General features: G+C 43.4%; 1 protein-coding gene across 3 annotated transcripts in view; it reads right to left on the bottom strand.

Moving 5' to 3' along the window:
* The window catches only part of galnt1 (UDP-N-acetyl-alpha-D-galactosamine:polypeptide N-acetylgalactosaminyltransferase 1), a 145,855-nt gene that overhangs the window by 109,932 nt on the left and 18,647 nt on the right, over positions 1–17,276 (bottom strand). Inside the window, exon 2 of one of the 3 annotated variants that reach the window (XM_059972486.1) lies at positions 245–336. The exons of the other annotated variants lie outside the window; for them this stretch is intronic. The gene's annotated coding sequence lies outside the window, so the exon portion shown is untranslated. The remainder of the gene's footprint in view (positions 1–244; positions 337–17,276) is intronic. 3 annotated transcript variants of the gene reach the window in all.

The raw sequence follows: 17,276 nt of genomic DNA, 5'->3' as shown, positions 1-17,276 counted from the left end.
CCTCAAAAAGTGTTAACTTTCTTATATAAGGACTTTGTTTCATAAGTTCTTCTACTCGAAGAGTCTAACGTTGATTGTAAGTGTAAATTTAAGTCTTCCCCACATATCAAGAGATATTCTGTTTCTATTACCATAATATTAGTAATTTTCTGGAAGAAACTAATATCACTTCTTGGGGGTGCATATATATATATATATATACATAAAATAAAGTAACTGGATTTCCATCTATATTCCCCCTTACCAGAATATATCTGCCCTCCTTATCTCCCATTTCGAATACTTTTTCAAAATTTAGCTTGCTTGAGATGAGAATAGCAACTCCTCTTCTATGTCCTGATTTATATGAGGAGAAAAACAAATTAGTGAAGCCCATTCTCTTTAATTTTCCATGCTCATTATCACTTAAGCGAGTTTCCTGTAAATATACTACATGGGCTTGTTCTTTTTTCATTTTTGATAGAATTTTACTGTGTTTGATTGGATTCAACAGCCCAATGACATTAAAAGAAATAAATTTTACTTTGTCCTTAGCCATGTGTATTTGTCTGTTAGTGTATCATTGAAGTTTGTAGAATATAACTTAATCAATCTACTCCCTGAACAAATAAGTGCCAAGAAATGCAAATAATAAAAAAAAAGGTAACAAAGCTGTGATTCCAAGGCTGGGGTCTCTAAATGACCCTAGGTTGAGCTAGAAGAAACGTCTAGCCGTGAGGGATAGCCCCTCCTACCTGTGAGTTGAGGGCCCTTGCTGCAGTACCTATAAAAGTAAGTTAAAAAATTTATGTCCATTACACAGAAATGATTCCTCCCATGTATGTATTCTCATTTAGGTGGGGAAAAAGGAGTGAATGAATGAATGAATAAAAAAAATTAGTAATATAAAATCCACATTATAATACGTATTTCTCAAGATAGATATATCACCATCTATTTTTGCTTCAGCTTAGTTTTTCAGCACTTTTAAAGTTAGCCAAACCTTATGACTCTTCTGGAAGAGGTAAGGGCTGTCTTCAGAGAACTCACAGTCTCTTCCTAATACCCTTCTCTCGTCTTCCTCTTGTCCCTTGCTTTCTCAGTTCTCTTACTATTTCCCAAGCAGATCGAGATAACTGCTCAGCCATGCTTTTCCTCGGTCTGACCATGCCAATGGGCAATCCACTGTTGTTCATGTCTGCAGTCGCCTCTTCCGCCGTCTGATATAGCTGTATGCCTTCTTTGTAAAACACCCTCAGTTTAGCAGGGTACGGGGTTTGGAATTTAATCTTTTCTTGCTTTAATATTCATTTCGCTTCGGAATATTCCTTCTGTTTCTGTAGGAGCTCCAGGGGGTAATCTCGATCGAGGTATATTAACTTCTCGTTCCAAAAAACCCTCGTCTTTCCCCAGGCCCTTCGTAGAATCTCCGCCTTGCTTTTGAATCGAAGGAATCTAAGTACTATTGAGCGCAGCTTACTTTCTCTGTCTCCGGAAGGCCTCGGGACGAGTGCACGATGCGCCCTCTCAATTTCATTCTCCATATTCGGGGGAATCTCCAGCGCTTCCCACAGCAACTTTTCTGCAAACTCCATCAACATCCACTCCGTTCCTTCGGGAACATTATAAATCCTGATATTTTTCCGTCATGATCTACCCTCCTGGTCAAACAATTTATTTTCCTGTTGATTTAATATTTTTATCGTCTTACTTAGTATCTGTTCCATATTTTGCACGCGACCTTCCATCTTCTCAACGTGTCTCTGCCACTATTTTCTGATTGACGTTGGCGAGCTCTGACTTTATATCACTGAGTTGCTGTTTTATAACTTTTTGGACTTCCCTGATCTCTTCCAAAATCCTTATCATATTTGCCACTTCGCCTGAATGAGGCCCATTGTCAGCCTCGCCACCATGCACATGTGTAGGAGAGCTGCATGTTGCACCTCTCTCTTCCACAGGCTCCACATTGATGCTTTTTTTGTCTCCATTCTTTTTCCCCCATTCTTGCCCCCCTTATCAATTCAGATATTTTCAAAAGATCTCATATTTGATGGATTAAAGGGGCAAAATATGTGTTTTTCTGGAGGAGCTCTTGATTAAGGCTGCCATTCTGGACAATGATGTCACTGGAACCTCCCTTATGCAGCTTCTTAATCAGGATCCATTCACCAATCAATTTCTGTCCTCCTTCTGTTGGATCACTCAGAGGTTGAAACCTGTTGAAAAGCAGACTGTACAGCTTGACTTAATTTAGTTTCCTTGTTCGGGATTGCTCCAGTCCACACAAGACCACGGGAAGAGCCATAGGCAATGGTATGCCTTCCTCATGATACTTAGTCAGTTGTTGTTCGTGGTTCTACTCATTTGTTCAACCTGTCCTGATGATGCTGTGTTGAGGACAATGAAAAGTCCATTCAATGTTTATCAATCAACATAATTCTTGACAGACACTCCAAGTGAAATGTGGTCAGAGTCAATGTGAAATGGCAATCCCATCTAGGAATATAGTCCTTGATCAGAGTTTTGCTGTATGTGTGGCAGTTGTTTTCCTTGCGAGAATAACTTCCCAGGAATCTTGAAAATTTGTCCACTATTATACGTCTGAATATTTTTGACACTTCTGGTAAAAGAAAAAATCCAGGGTTCATATTCTGGTATATAATGCATCTTTCAAATATTTGTTTAGTTTGTTCCCTGATCTTTGGATTCTACCAACATTGGGAGAATCTGTCAAACACCTTTGCACTCACAATGTATTCTAGGGAGTGTACCTGCTGTGCCAGTTAATCTTGTATGCTTGTCTGTGATACAGAGTTCAACTTGTTTTAATAATAGGCATCTTGCATTTCTTTTACTATGTCTGCTGCCGACCTTGTTGCAATTTCATCCTCAAATTCCCCCAAGATGAACCATAGCAACGTTCTGCAGGATATGTACTAAATATATCTTTTGAACTATTCTCACTACAATCTGCAGCATGCAATTTCCTTTCAAGCAATGAAGTCAACTAGAGATTTCACAATCTACTGAAAGACATGGTGGCCCAAGCAGGTACTGTACCTTTAAGCAGATGAAGGTTCAACACCATGGTCGGCAACAAAGCAGGAGATTGGTGGGGGGGGGGGGGGGGGTGGAATCCAAGCCAAGCTGAAATGCAGAGGTATGAGCCCCCCACACCCCCACCCAGCATCATCTTGTCAGCAAATGTGCAGTGTTATGAGTGATGGACAGACCTGATGGACAATGGGGTGCAGAGTTAACCATTCCCAACCCCCCTCCTGAGAACTAGGAACTATTGCTGTTGCTATGCTGCTCATGAGAGAGAGATAAAGCCCAGACAAGAACATTTGCTACAGATTAGAGGGGGAGAGAGACTGTTGATTTACTGTATTATGATTCTTCCTGGATTATTTACCTTCCACTACAAGGACTGTACTTTGCTCATTAACATTCTTCAAGAGATAGCAGGAGTGGCTTGATTTGATGGACACAGTCATTCAGAGTTGATGCATAGCTGAGACCCCGTGAGTGGGGATAAAAGACAGGTCTGGAGAGACACCCTTCAGACACACCAGTGGACACTGACTGAGTGTTGGGAACCCACAGAAAGGTGGGGGCTTTGGAGACCGAACCAGGAGATCGGTCAGTAAAACTCACAGTGTTACAGCAGGGCCGGTGGGGACTTGTGTGTGTGTCCACTCATGCCAGAGTGACGAGTCCACCACAGAAGAACGGTCTAGCTGAAGAACAGAGGGGTCATAACTGAATGGCCATAACGATCCGACAGATTAAGAAAGCCACAAAAAGGTCTGCCTGCCGCAACTGTTGCTGTTACATCTCACTCACTCTCTCTCTCTCTCTCTCCCCAACGATTTCAATACAACAACCATAACTACTTCAGCATTTATGAACTGAACTCTATACTTTCCTATGACAATTCATTTACCCCTAGACATCGATAGAGCTTGTTTATTATTGATTATTATTATTCCTACACGTTTAGGTTTATTACTGCTAACTTGTTTTACATGTATATTTGCATTTTTGATATTACATTGTGTAGTTTACTAATAAAACACCTTTAGTTTGGTACCACCAGACTGCAATGGATTCTTCTTTCTCTGCTGGTCAGACACCCAGTTATGGGGTACGTAACAGCAGTCGCTGAAGAATAAAATTGAGGACCTGAGGGCAAGATTACTGTATTGGACGGAAATGAGAGAATGTTGTGTTCTATGTTTGAGCAAGACCTGGCTTTCTTCCAGTCTACATACAACAATCAGTCCTAAAGGCTTCTCGATTCACAAGAATTGACTGAACTGCTGATTCAGAAAAGGTGATAGGTGGTGGAGTGTGTTTCATGGCAAACTCTCAGTGGTGCTCCAATGTGGCAGTTTTGCTGAGAATGTGTTCCCCTGACTTTGAACACCTAACGGTCAAATGCCATCCATTCTATTGAATTAGGGAGTCCTCTTCTCTTCCAAAGTTCTGACCACAGTTTACATACGAGTAGTGGCAGACTATAATTAAGATACTGCAAAATGCCATCTCCAACAAGAACAGTCCAACCTAATGCATTTCAAATCATAGTCAGGTACTTAAACCAGGTTTGTTTTAAGAAAATCATCAGCATATAACCTGTAGCACCAGTGGTCTCAAAACATTACACCAGTGTATACTAAGATGAGGAATGCCTACCTACCTTTCCTATCCCAGACCATATTTCAGTAAATTTGATCACTTGACCATCCTTCTACCTGCATACAGAGGCTAAAATTCAAAGTTCAAAGAAAAATTTATTATCAGATTACATACATGTTATCACATACAACCATGAGATGCTTTTTCTGCAGGCACATTTAGTTAGTATATAAAACAGTAACTGTAAACAGGATCAATGGACAACAAATTGCAAATGTAGATACAAGCAAATATCAATAAATAACGAGCATGAAATAACAAGGTAAAAGAGTCCTTAAAGTGAGACAATCAGTTGTGGGAACACCAGAAGTAGAACGAGTGTAGTTATCCCTTTTGTTTAACAGCCTGATGGTTGAGAGGTAGTAACTACTCTTGAATCTGATGGTGCGAGTCCTGAGGCACTTATGCCTTAAACTGATGGTAGCAGCAAGAAAAGAGCACGGCCAGGATGGTGAGGATCATCAATGTTGGATGCTGCTTTTCTACGGCAACATCTCCTTTAGATGTGCTCAATTGTTGGGAGGGTTTTAACCATAATGTGCTGGGCCAAATCCACTCCCTTTTGAAGAATGTTCCCATACCAGGCCATAATGCAGCCCGTCAAGCACACTTTCCACAACACATCTATATAAGTTTGCCAAGGTTTTTGATGACATACCAAATCTCCACAGACTCCTTAGGAAGTAGACACACTGTCAAGCTTTATATGATGGGTCCAAGACATATCTTTTGAGACAGTGACACCCAGAAATTTAAAGTTACTGACCCTCTCCACTTCTGATCCTCCAATGATTATTGGCACAAGGACCTCTGGTTTCTGTCTCCTGAAGTCTACAATCAGTTGTTTGGTCTTGACACTGAGTGAGAGGTTGTTGTTCCCACACCATTTTCAATCCCCCTCCTTTATGCCGATTCATCACCACCTTGATACAGTCCACAACAGTGATGTCATCAGCAAACTTATACATGGTGTTGGAGCTCTACTTAGCCACACAGTCGTAGGTATAAAGCGAGTAAAGCAGGGAGCTAAGTACACATCACTGTGATGCTCCTGTGCTGATTAAGATTGTAGGAGAGATGCTAAATCCTTTTTAATATACTTTTTCAAGTATATAACGAGTAAGAGACAGGTGACAACACAAACAAAATGCTGGTGGAACACAGCAGGCCAGGCAGCATCTATAGGAAGAAGCACCGTCAACATTTCGGGCCGAGACCCTTCATCAGGACTGGTGAGAGTAGATATAGGACCGATAGAAAATGATACTGGAGAAATTGTAATGAGAGATAAGGAGATGACAGAGGAAATTAATTAATATTTTGCATCGGTCTTCACTGAGGAAGACATCAGCAGTATACCGGACACTCAAGGGTATCAGGGAAGAGAAGTGTGCGCAGTCACAATTAATGACAGCGAAAGTACTCAGGAAACTGAATAGTCTAACGGTAGATAAATCTCCTGGACCAGATGGAATACACCCTTGTGTTCTGAAGGAAGTAGCTGTGGAGATTGCGGAGGCATTAGCAATGATCTTTCAAAAGTCGATAGATTCTGGCATGGTTCCAGAGGACTGGAAGACTGCAAATGTCACTCCGCTATTTAAGAAGGGGGCAAGGAAGCAAAAAGGAAATGATAGACCTGTTAGCTTGACATCGGTGGTTGGGAAATTGTTGGTCGTTTATCAAGGATGAGGTTATGGAGTACCTGGAGGCATATGACAAGATAGGCAGAACTCAACATGGTTTCCTTAAAGGAAAGTCCTGCCTGACAAAACTTTTGCAATTTTTTGAGGAAATTACAAGTAGGCTAGACAAGGGAGATGCAGTGGATATTGTGTATTTGGATTTTCAGAAGGCCTTTGACAAGGTGCCACACGAGGCTGTTAAACAAGATAAGAGCCCATGGAATTACGGGAAAGTTACATACATGGATAGAACGGTGGCTGATTGGCAGGAAACAGAGTGGGAATAAAGGGATCCCATTCTGGTTGGCTACCGGTTACCAGTGGTGTTCCACAGGGGTCCGTGTTGGGGCCACTTCTTTTTACGTTGTATATCAACGATTTGGATTATGGAATAGATGGCTTTGTGGCTAAGTTTGCTGATGACACCATAAATAAACGGGCAGACTATTACTTAAATAGGGAGAGAATTCAAAGTTCTGAGATGAAACAGGACTTGGGAGTGCTCATGCTGGTTACCCTTAAGGTTAACCTCCAGGTTGAGTCGGTGGTGAAGAAAGTGAATGCAATGTTGGCATTCATTTCTAGAGGAATAGAATATAGGAACAGAGATGTGATGTTGAGGATCTATAAGGCACTGGTAAGACCTCACTTGGAATTACTGTGTGCAGTTTTGGGCTCCTTATTTAAGAAAGGATGTGCTGACATTGGAGAGGGTTCACAGATTCACTAGAATGATTCCGGGAATGAGAGGGTTAACATATGAGGAACATTTGACTGCCCTTGGACTGTACTCCTTGGAGTTTAGAAAAATGAGGGGGGAACCTCAAACATTTTGAATGTTGAAAGGCATGGACAGAGTGGATGTGGCAAAGTTGTTTCCCATGGTGGGGGAGTCTAGTACGAGAGGGCATGACTTAAGGAGTGAAGGGCACCCATTCAGAACAGAGATGTGAAGAAATTTTTTTTAGCCAGAGGGTGGTGAATCTGTGGAATTTGTTGCCATGGGCGGCAGTGGATGTCAAGTCATTGGGTGTATTTAAGGCAGAGATTGATAGGAATCTGAGTAGCCAAGGCATCAAAGGTTATGGTGGGGGAGTGGGACTAAATGGGAGAATGCATCAGCTCATGATAAAATGGTGGAGCAGACTCAATGGGCCGAATGGCTGACTTCTGCTTCTTTCTCTTATGATCTTAATCCCCTGCTCTACTCACTTTACACTTACAACTGTGTGGCTAAGTACAGCACCAAAGCCATATTCAAGTTTGCTGACGACACCACTGTTTTAGGCCAAATTAAAAGTGGTGATGAATCGGCATATAGGAGGGAGATTGAAAATCTTGCTGGGTGGTACCATAACAACTTCTTACTCTATGAACTTGAAATTGCTCACTTTCTCGACTTCTGATCCCTCGTCTTACCCTTTCTGAAGTCCACAAATGGGTCTTTGACCTTGCTGAAATCGAGTGCAAGACTATTGCTATGAAACCATTCAACTAGCTGGTACATTTCACTCCTGCACACACTCTCATCATCATCTGAGACACTGCCAACAATGGTTGCATTAGCAGCAGATTTATAGATTGGCATTTGAGCTATGCCTAACCACACACAGTCAAGGGTACGGGGACAGTAAAGCAGTGGGTTAAGCCTGAGATGCGCCAGTGTTGAAGTGGAGATATTATTACCATCCATACAGACTGTGGACTTCCAGTTAGGAAGTCGAGGATCCAGTCAAAGAGGGAAGTACAGAGGTCCATGTTCATCACTCCAACATTGGAAACAATGCTATAGAAAGGCATAGAATCCCTTAAAAACCATCCCTAAAATGTCCTGCCTTCTTACTCTACTTTAAAAGCCATCTTTAATACTGTTTCATCTGTCTGAATATTTCATTGCATGGCTTAAAAATGCTGAGGGATTCTGGTTGGATGTTTTTATTGCCCTAGTGGTACAAAATAACTGCATAATATTATTTCAAAATATTCTGTTTATTGCAAGGGTAGTCAGAGGTTTAATGTGCTGTTTATTGCCAATCTGAATCTCAATGAGGAAGAAATTAAAAATACATAAGATATATCTTAATTTAAAACTAAGAAATCTGGATCATTTTGGCTTCTGAAAAATGATGAAGAAAGATAATTCATCTAAAGTATTAAAGACTGCAAAACTTTATTAAACTATTAGATTGCGTAGCATTTTCAAACAGTTTATACAAATTTGCAACACGAGTTATTTGATCCAACTAGTCCATGTTAATGCTTCATACCATTAACTTCTAAATTAAATCTAAACACTAAATATACTTCTACCACCACAGAAAATACACAGGAGATCATTCAGCTACCTGAACTGACTCTTTGGTAGGAATACTCAATTAACATTAAACACTTTATAACCTTCAAATATTGATTAAAAACCTCATTTGAATGAATGTTATTATAGCCCTTACTGCACTGTCACCATCAGGACTTGATGAAGGGCCTTGGCCTGAAATGTCAACTGTTTCTTCCCCTCCGTAGATGCTACCTGACTGCTGAGTTCCTTCAGCATGTGTGCATTGGTCTAATCTCTTTAACAAAAGGAACTTCATCACAGTTTTAAGTGAACGGATCTACTTCTGTGAAAATTAACATTCCAAACTGAAGCTTTTACTAAAGAATGTTATCTACTGGGAACCATGATGCAGCTGTCTAGTTCATTTCACTAAAGCAATTTTTAGATGCCAGAAACACAACCTACATTCCTTCATCGTGATTGCAATATGACAAAAAACCCAAAATAAAAATCACATTTCATTTGAAACTAAAATCTTGCAATTTGTATTCAAATAATGTCTTTCATGAAGCACAATTCACTAAACAGTTAAAAGTACATTTGAAATGTAATACGTCATAATGTAGTAACTGATTAGAAACAACAAATTTCACGACATATGCCAATGAAATTAAGCCTGATTCTGAACATAGTACCTGTGACCATCACAAACAGCAAATTGACACTATTTTAATGATACTGATAATAGGGCAAATGTTATCACGGTACCAATGATACTCCATCACCCAACATAATGGAGCCTCTTTTTATTATCCCATCAAAAATGATATTTCTGACACTACAGTACTGTACATTGTTTAAAATAGGAAGGTGGCTGGAAAACAGGAATAAGAGTACTTTACTTAGTATTAGCTCAGTGGTATTAAGTGGTATTTGGTAACTGGAAAGACATTTTGAGTATGTAACACCCTGGGAAAGGTTTCACTGCTAATGTAGTGGTCCTTCCTTAGAAGCAGTGTTTGGGTTATGGTTAGAGATTACAGGTGCTTTGGAATAGAAGCTGTCCAATCACAGGACCCATGTGCCTGGGTCTTTTGTTCAGCGGGAGGGGTACCAAAGAAAGACCAATGAAGGGGAAACAGTGAGCTGCGATTTGTGCACATTACACTGTTTCCCTTTTCTTTTTTTGCTTTTTCTTCAGTAACCCTGTAGTCAAATTAAGAATTATAAAGCTAAATCGTTTAATTGTATGCAGTGTACTGTCTGTTATTTCATGTTACTGATTTGTAACAGAGTAACAAATCACACAGCATCCACACAGGTGGACTTGCATCCCAATCTCACCCATTTGGGCAGGGCCAGAAATTGTCTTCCCTACACTTACGCAGCCAACAGGACTTGAAGGTTACAATTGTTGGGGTATTGTTCGGGATTGATTTTGTTGGTAGTTGTTAAGTGGCCGCAGCATTGAACCAATGGGTTTGTGTTTAAGTCTGTGCTAAACTATTGTCCGGCAAAGTGATTACAATATGTGGGTACAGATGCTGCCGGAGTTGAGCAGTGGTGTGAATCCATGGGGTTAATGGTAACGAATGCACGCGTGTTGAGTGGGGTAGATATTCGTACTCCTGATGAATTATTAATTTGATTTTAAGTACTGTTAAAGCTGCAGGGAAAGTTACAATTGTGGAGCGGAGGTTTGATAAAATGGCAGGCACAGACTTTGTTTTAGTTCAGACTAGTGCTAACATAACAGCAGTGGAACTGCCTGGTACTATTGAGGCCCTGGGTGAGGAAGGGTTGTGGACTGTCCAGAGTTTCCAGAAGGAGAGTGCAAGACAGCAGGCCAAATCGCAAGTTGAATCTCCCATAGCTGGGGACGGAGACTTCAATGACAGGGTGCTTTTATTTCTGCACAGCAAAGGGAAGGAGTGGTCTAATTTGGAATGTCTGATTAGCCCCCCCCCCCCCCCCCCAACGAGGAGTGAGTTGGTAGCGGCCCTTACCTCCTCGGCAAATAAATGGAAAAATTCCCAGGTTCAAGGTCCCAGCTATGGTAGGCTCTACCTGTTCTCAGGAACAAAGCTCACCCCTAAAGGAGTATGAGGTTTGGGTGGAGCAGACCTCTCAGTTGTTAGATGAGTGGCAATGCTTTGATGATGTAAAATGACAGCGATTGATTGAGAGTTTGAGTGGGCGGGCTGCTGACGCAGTGAGAGCCGTAAAGGGACAGAATCCCCTTGCCACTTCTGCGGCCTACATGCAAGCACTAGAGAAGGTGTTTTGTGCAACGGGAAGCCCAATGGAGCTCATGATGGGGTTTCAGAACATGCATCAGGAGAAGGGAGAGAAGTTTTCTGCATACATCTTTTGGCTGGAGAGGCAGCTAAATTGCTTGTGGCGCAGAGGGGCAATTCAGATGGTTGAGGTGGATCAGTTAAGAATGGAGCAAATAGCAAAAGACACCCAGTCCCAGAACCTAATCACTTGGGGTTTCTGACCGTCTTCTAAGTCGCACCCCCCCCCCCCCCCCTTTGTTGAACTTATCAGAGAAGTACAAGATGAAGAGACTGCATCGGAGGCTTCCAGCAGCAGGGTATGGTTCTCAGTAGTGGTCCCCTGCATTGAAGTGATCACAGGTAGCCTGCCCCAGGGAGAGGTAGAGGAGATTGTGGCAGAGTTGAGAACCGAGATGTGCCAGTTGTTATCAGCTGGTGTGGCCCCACTCTCACCCTAGATGATGGAGCTGTGGAGCTGATAGTGAGGCAGATCCTCTAAGGGGGTGGACTATGCAGAGTGCTGCTAGCAGCCAGACTCCCATGAGAAGGGGAACAGCCAGTATTGTCTGTTATAACTGTGGTGAAGAGGGACATTTCAGACAGGAGTGTGAATAATGGGAAACCCCTCGGAGAGTGAGACCTCAAGTATCTAAGCAGAGAGAGATGTTGGAAAACTTAAGAGACCTAGTGCAGGGACAGCCTGGTGTATCGGGGGAAACACATTCCCAGCAATATATTGAGGAACACCCTAAAGCAAAACACCATATTCCTGAAGGCTTAGTGGGGCCAAGCTCCATTGAGAGAGGGTATTTATGCTCGAGCCATACTTGACACAGGGTCACAGTTCACTTTGCTGTGCCGTTCATTTTACAACCAGTATTTGATGCATTTACCATTGATGCCATTCAGTGCACTAGAGATCTGGGGTCTTGGTTCTGGGGATTATCCACATGATGGCTAGTTGTCAGTGAAGCTGGAGTTTTCTGAGGCCGATGTGGGAATGGCTGAGGTCCTTGATATATTAGCGCTGGCTTGTCCGAGTCCAGAAGCCCCTATGCATCCCCTGTTGATAAGGGCAGCATTTCACTTTTCGTAGGGACCAACATTCCTATTGTGAGGAGGCTCATGGGAGACTGCAAGGAGAAAGCTGGAGAGAGCTTCCTGAGAACATTGTCCATTCACCTGGTGTTTTGAGCTGCTTTTGAGGAAGCACATGGCTGCATTGGGCCAGATAACGAATTTAGACAAGGGACTATATGTTTCATCCAGTCCAAGCCAATTGTGTTATGGCCCAGGGAAGTAGCAAGAGTAATGGGGACCCCCAAGTTTCCCAGAATGCCCGAGGGCGAGGTCCTCCTGGTGGATGCTCTGGAAGACTACAAAAAGGAGTCAGGCGTGCCTGCTGTGGTACTGGTGAGGCCTGACCAGCAGAAGCCCTCGATTGCACATGCTAACAGGATGGCAGTGATTGCCAGGAACATAATGAAGAGGGAAGTCACCTTCAAGCAGGGGATGCCCCTGGCGCATCTCTTCTAGATAATGTCTAGTGTCCTGTGAGACAAGCAGGGGAGAAACCATCTGCAAAAAGGGGAAAATTGATTGCTGAGTCATTCAATTTTGGGGACTCCCCAGTACCTGCAGGTTGCAAGAAGAGGTTGACAGAAGAGATGTTGAAGCCAGAAAGTGTCTTTTCTACTGACGAGTTTGATCTGGATTGCTCCAAGAGCACTCGTCACACTAACCAGGTGACCGAGGACACCCCATTCAGAGAGAGGTTGCAGTGACTGGCCCTAGCAGAGGTGGAAGACGTTTGGCAGTATTTGTGTAAATTGAAGGAAGCTGGGATCATCACCGGGTCCAGAAGCCCCTATGTGTCCACAATAGTAGTGGCCAGAAAGAAGAATGGGAAAATACAGGTGTGTGGACTATAGGACTCTAAACAGGCGTGCTGTCCCCGACCAGTATACAGACCCAAGGATCGAAGACGCACTGGTCTGTCTGAGTGGGGTGAAGTGGTTCAGTGCACTGGGTCTGAGGATTGGCTACTACCAGATCCCCATGAGTGAGGCTGACAATGAGAAGACGGCATTTATATGTCCACTGGGATTCTTCCAATTCAAAAGGATGCCTCAGGGCAATATAGGGAGCCCCTGCGATCTTACAGCGGGTCATGGAGAAAACGGTGGGGGAATGAACTTGCTTGAGGTATTGGTGTATCTGGATGACCTCAGTGTTTGTGTCCACCTAAGAGGAACATGAAACAAAGCTACCGAAAGTGGGGGGCCACCTCAAAGCTGAAGGGTTGAAACTTTCCCTGGACAAGTGCCAATTCTGCAAACTGTCTGTCAGCTACGTTGGACACATAGTCTCATGGGATGGAATAGCTATGGATCCGCCTAAGATAGAGGCGGTGACCACATGGCCAAGGTTCCAGACTATGAGTGCTTTGTGCTCATTTCTTAGGTTCTGCGGATACTATCAGAGGGCCACTATGAAGGGCCACACAAAAGTGAGACACCCTTTAAATCAGCTTCTGTGTGGTTAGCCTCCCTTGGGGAAGAAATGGAGGAAGACAAAAGGAGAGAAGGATAAAGACTATTTTAGCCCTTCTGAGCCTTTTGGACTGAGGTGGGATGCAAAATATGAAGAGGCCTTTCAGTCACTGAAGGAGCTGCTGACACAGGTGCCTGTGCTGGCTTTTGCAGACCCCGATTGCCATATGTATTGCATACGGATGCTGCAGAGAGAGCTTAGGGGGTCTCCTGTATCAGGATCAGGGCACTGGGTTGAAAACTGTTGTTTGTCGGCCAGAGTCTGCCACCTTCTGAGGAAAAACTATCCCATGCACAAGTTGGAGTTTCTGGTGTTGAAATGGGCTGTGGTAGATAAGTTGAGTGACTACCTCTATGTGCCAAGTTTGAGGTGAGGACTGACACCAATCCCCTAACTTATATTCTGACCTTGGCAAAATTGGATGCCACAGGTTGGCGGTGTTGTCTGCCTATGATTTCGGCCTGAAGTACCGGCCGGGAAGTAGGAACATTGATGTTGTTGCTTTGTCCTGACGTGCGCATGAAGGCTGGACAGGAACTAAGAGTGGGAGAGCATTCCTGCCCTGTGAGTGAAAGCCATGTGCCAGTTCGCCATCACTGTGAAGGCAGAGGGAAGGCAAGGGCAGGATCAAGCGGTAGATCAATTGAGAGCTTCTGATGACGCCATTCAGCAAGTTTACTGTAACCTGACTGCATTGAAGACAGTTACCGAAATTGAGTCCTGGGGAAGTGGCAGCTGCTCAGTGAGATGATCAGCAGTCAAAAAGGGAGACAATGGGCCAAGCAGAGAAGATGAAACATGCTGCAGTACCTCCATTACTGAGAGAATCACGCTGGTTGAAGCTGAGGAACCAGATCCTATACCGCAGGGGTGTCAAACTCATTTTAGGTCACGGGCTGGATTGGGCAAAATGCAGCTTCATGCGGGCCAGATCAGTCGGGCGCGCGTGAACACAGCTTTCATTGCCTCCATTTTTTCAGCCTGTTCTCATGTGTCTCAATCTCTGCTATAACTACAAAGTGTTTCACTTCACAAATTCCGTTTCTTATGAAGAAGACTGCTGAGCAAGCATTATTTTTATGATTGGTATTAACTTACAATCATAGGCTTCATATCGCCGGGCCATTAATAATTAAAATAATAGATCTATCTAAAATGATCTCACGGGCCAGATATAATTGTACACCGGGCCGGATATGGCCCGTGGGCCTTGAGTTTGACACCTATGCTATACCGGGTCACATCATCTCCAGTCCGGCCTCAGCATTCTCAGCTGGTTCTGCCTGAGAAGTATCAGAGGTTTCTGTTTAAGTCACTTCATGATGATTTTGGAGTTTGAAAAGACCTATGGATTGCTCAGAGATCGGTTCTACTGGCCCCGAATAAAGCTGGAGGTCAAATGCAGCTGGTCCTGCATTTGATGCATATGGAGGAAGATGCTGCCTACGCAGGCAGCTCCCTTGACCCACTTGCAGAGTGCAGGGTCCCTTGACCTGGAGTGTATGGATTTCCTGTCAATAGAGGCAGATGCCAGCAGCATGGCAAATGTCTTAGCCATCACAGATCACTACACCAGATAGGCACAAGCTTTCCCAGAGCCCGACCCAGAGCCTACACCTAGTAAGGGGACTCTGCGGCGATGAAGGACCAACACCAGGAGAGATTAGACTGGCCCTGCCCCGAATAGGATTCTGACTCGGAGGATGAGGAAATGGGGGTATGGTACACTCTGCCTTTTGGTAACTCCCCAATGAAGTCCCCAATGAATCCCCAGAGATTCCCAACCCTTCTCACACTGAGTCACTTGAAATTTGGGGAGGTCTATCTGTGGACAGACTGGGTTTCAGCAGGACCCTGTAAGGGACGAAGCAGGGCTCAGTCAAGAGTCAGAGGGGTCCGGGCTGCAGGAGGGCAGGAGTGATAGATGGGGGAGGACTTGCCGTGTACAGCAGGAGTATCCCAAGGAGTGTCTGAACATGAAGTAGATGAGGGGGTAAGGAGGTCTCAAAGAATCAGGAAACCACCAGATAGGCTGGCCAATGTAGCACTGGGGAAACAGTGTGTGGCACCTATTGCTTTGGGGAGCTATGTCACTGCCACTTACACTGGATTGAACTTTGTGCTTTGTACGAAGGACTGTATCAGGACATGACTAAATTTGGAGGTGCAGGGAAAAGAGTGTAACCCCCTTGGAAAGGTTTCACTGCTAATCTAATCTAATGGTCTCTCTGCAGAAGCTGTGCTTGGGTTGTGGTTACAGATAACGGGTGCTTTGGAATGTGAGCTGTCCAATGACAGGAGGGTGTTTTTGTGCCGTGTGCCTAACACCAGGGCAATCTAGGTCTTTTGTTTGGTGGGAGATGAGAGAAAACGCCAGAGGAGCCATGTCCCAATGAAGGCTGGGGGGGGGGGAGAGAAAATAAAGGAGGATCGGCGAAGGGGAAACTGATCTCCAACTTGTGCACATTCAGCTGTTTCATTAAAATGCCCTTTTCTTTTTTTGCTTTTTCTTCACTAACCCTGGAGTCAAATTAAGAAATATAAAGCTAAATTGTTTAATTGTATGTAGTGTACTGTCTATTATTTTGTGCTACTGACTGGTAACGGGAACAAATCATGCAGCATCCACATAAACAGTGGGGTTTTGGAGTGGTCTTGCATCTCAATCTGGCATGAACACTGAATTCTCCAACTTCCGGTAATTCCTTCCCTCTCCCTTCCCCCATTCCAGTTTCACTCTGCCTCCTCTTCCAGCTGCCTATTACCTCTCTCATGATTCTGCCTTCTTCTACCACACAGGGCTTTCCCCTTAAATTCCTTCTTCACCTTTCCTGCCTATCCCCTCCCTGCTTCTCCTCCCCCACCTTCTTTATAGGCCTCTGCCCCGCCCCCCTTCAGTCCTGACGAAGGGTCTCGGCCCGAAACGTTGACTGCTTGTTTCCACAGATGCTGCCCCACCTGCTGAGTTCCTCCAGCATGTTGTACGTTTTGCCTCAATCTCACCGTTTAGCAGGGCCAGAGGTTGTCTCCCCTTTTGCCTTTTTCACCCAAATAAACAAATATTTGACATTAGTTCAAACACTTTGCATGTTGCGAATTCGTTAAAGAAAGTAAATCCTTAAAAGTTTTGTATTTCTTAAGCATTGTGTCACTGACCATCAACTACCCCCACCTCTATTGCAAAATATGATAATGAATGTTTTAAGGTTGTTTCACATCACCCAAGCACTAAAGACATGATTTCTATTGGCAGTCCTGCAAAATACTTGTATCATTCTCTTTTAACGATTTTAATCTAGAATGTCCTGGAACTTGATCTTGTCCAAAGTGAGGCAGTTCTCCACTGGGATCTCTGCAAGTTAAAGTTACTTACCTACCTTAGCTCACCTCAGAAGTTTCATCCCCATGCCTATGATTTTGACTCCGCTCCCCAGACCCAGTTTGGACCTTTCAACCAAATATATGGTTGATATAGTGAATGAATGAATGAATGAATAAAATAAATTTTTATTTTGGTCAGTACAAACATAACAAAAAGCATCATTTTCAATGATGATTTCACAAGACAAAATTAAATAATAAAAATCTTTAAAACAGACCAAAAGGGTGTAGGCTGAAGCTACAGCTTATTATGCCTACCTCTCTTACTTATACAAAAACATATTTGATGTCAATCATCACATCAAAATGTAAAGAGGGTTTCTTCTTTTTTGTTAACTAGCAGGAATGCTAATTTACTGATAACCAGAATGGTATTCCTTTGTAAACCAAATGGGGATTAATGTTCTTTCTTCTGAGTCT

This window comes from Hypanus sabinus, chromosome 6 (assembly GCF_030144855.1).
Source record: "Hypanus sabinus isolate sHypSab1 chromosome 6, sHypSab1.hap1, whole genome shotgun sequence".
In the NCBI taxonomy this organism is placed as follows: Eukaryota; Metazoa; Chordata; class Chondrichthyes; order Myliobatiformes; family Dasyatidae; genus Hypanus; species Hypanus sabinus.
This window is presented reverse-complemented; position numbering and strand designations above follow the sequence as displayed.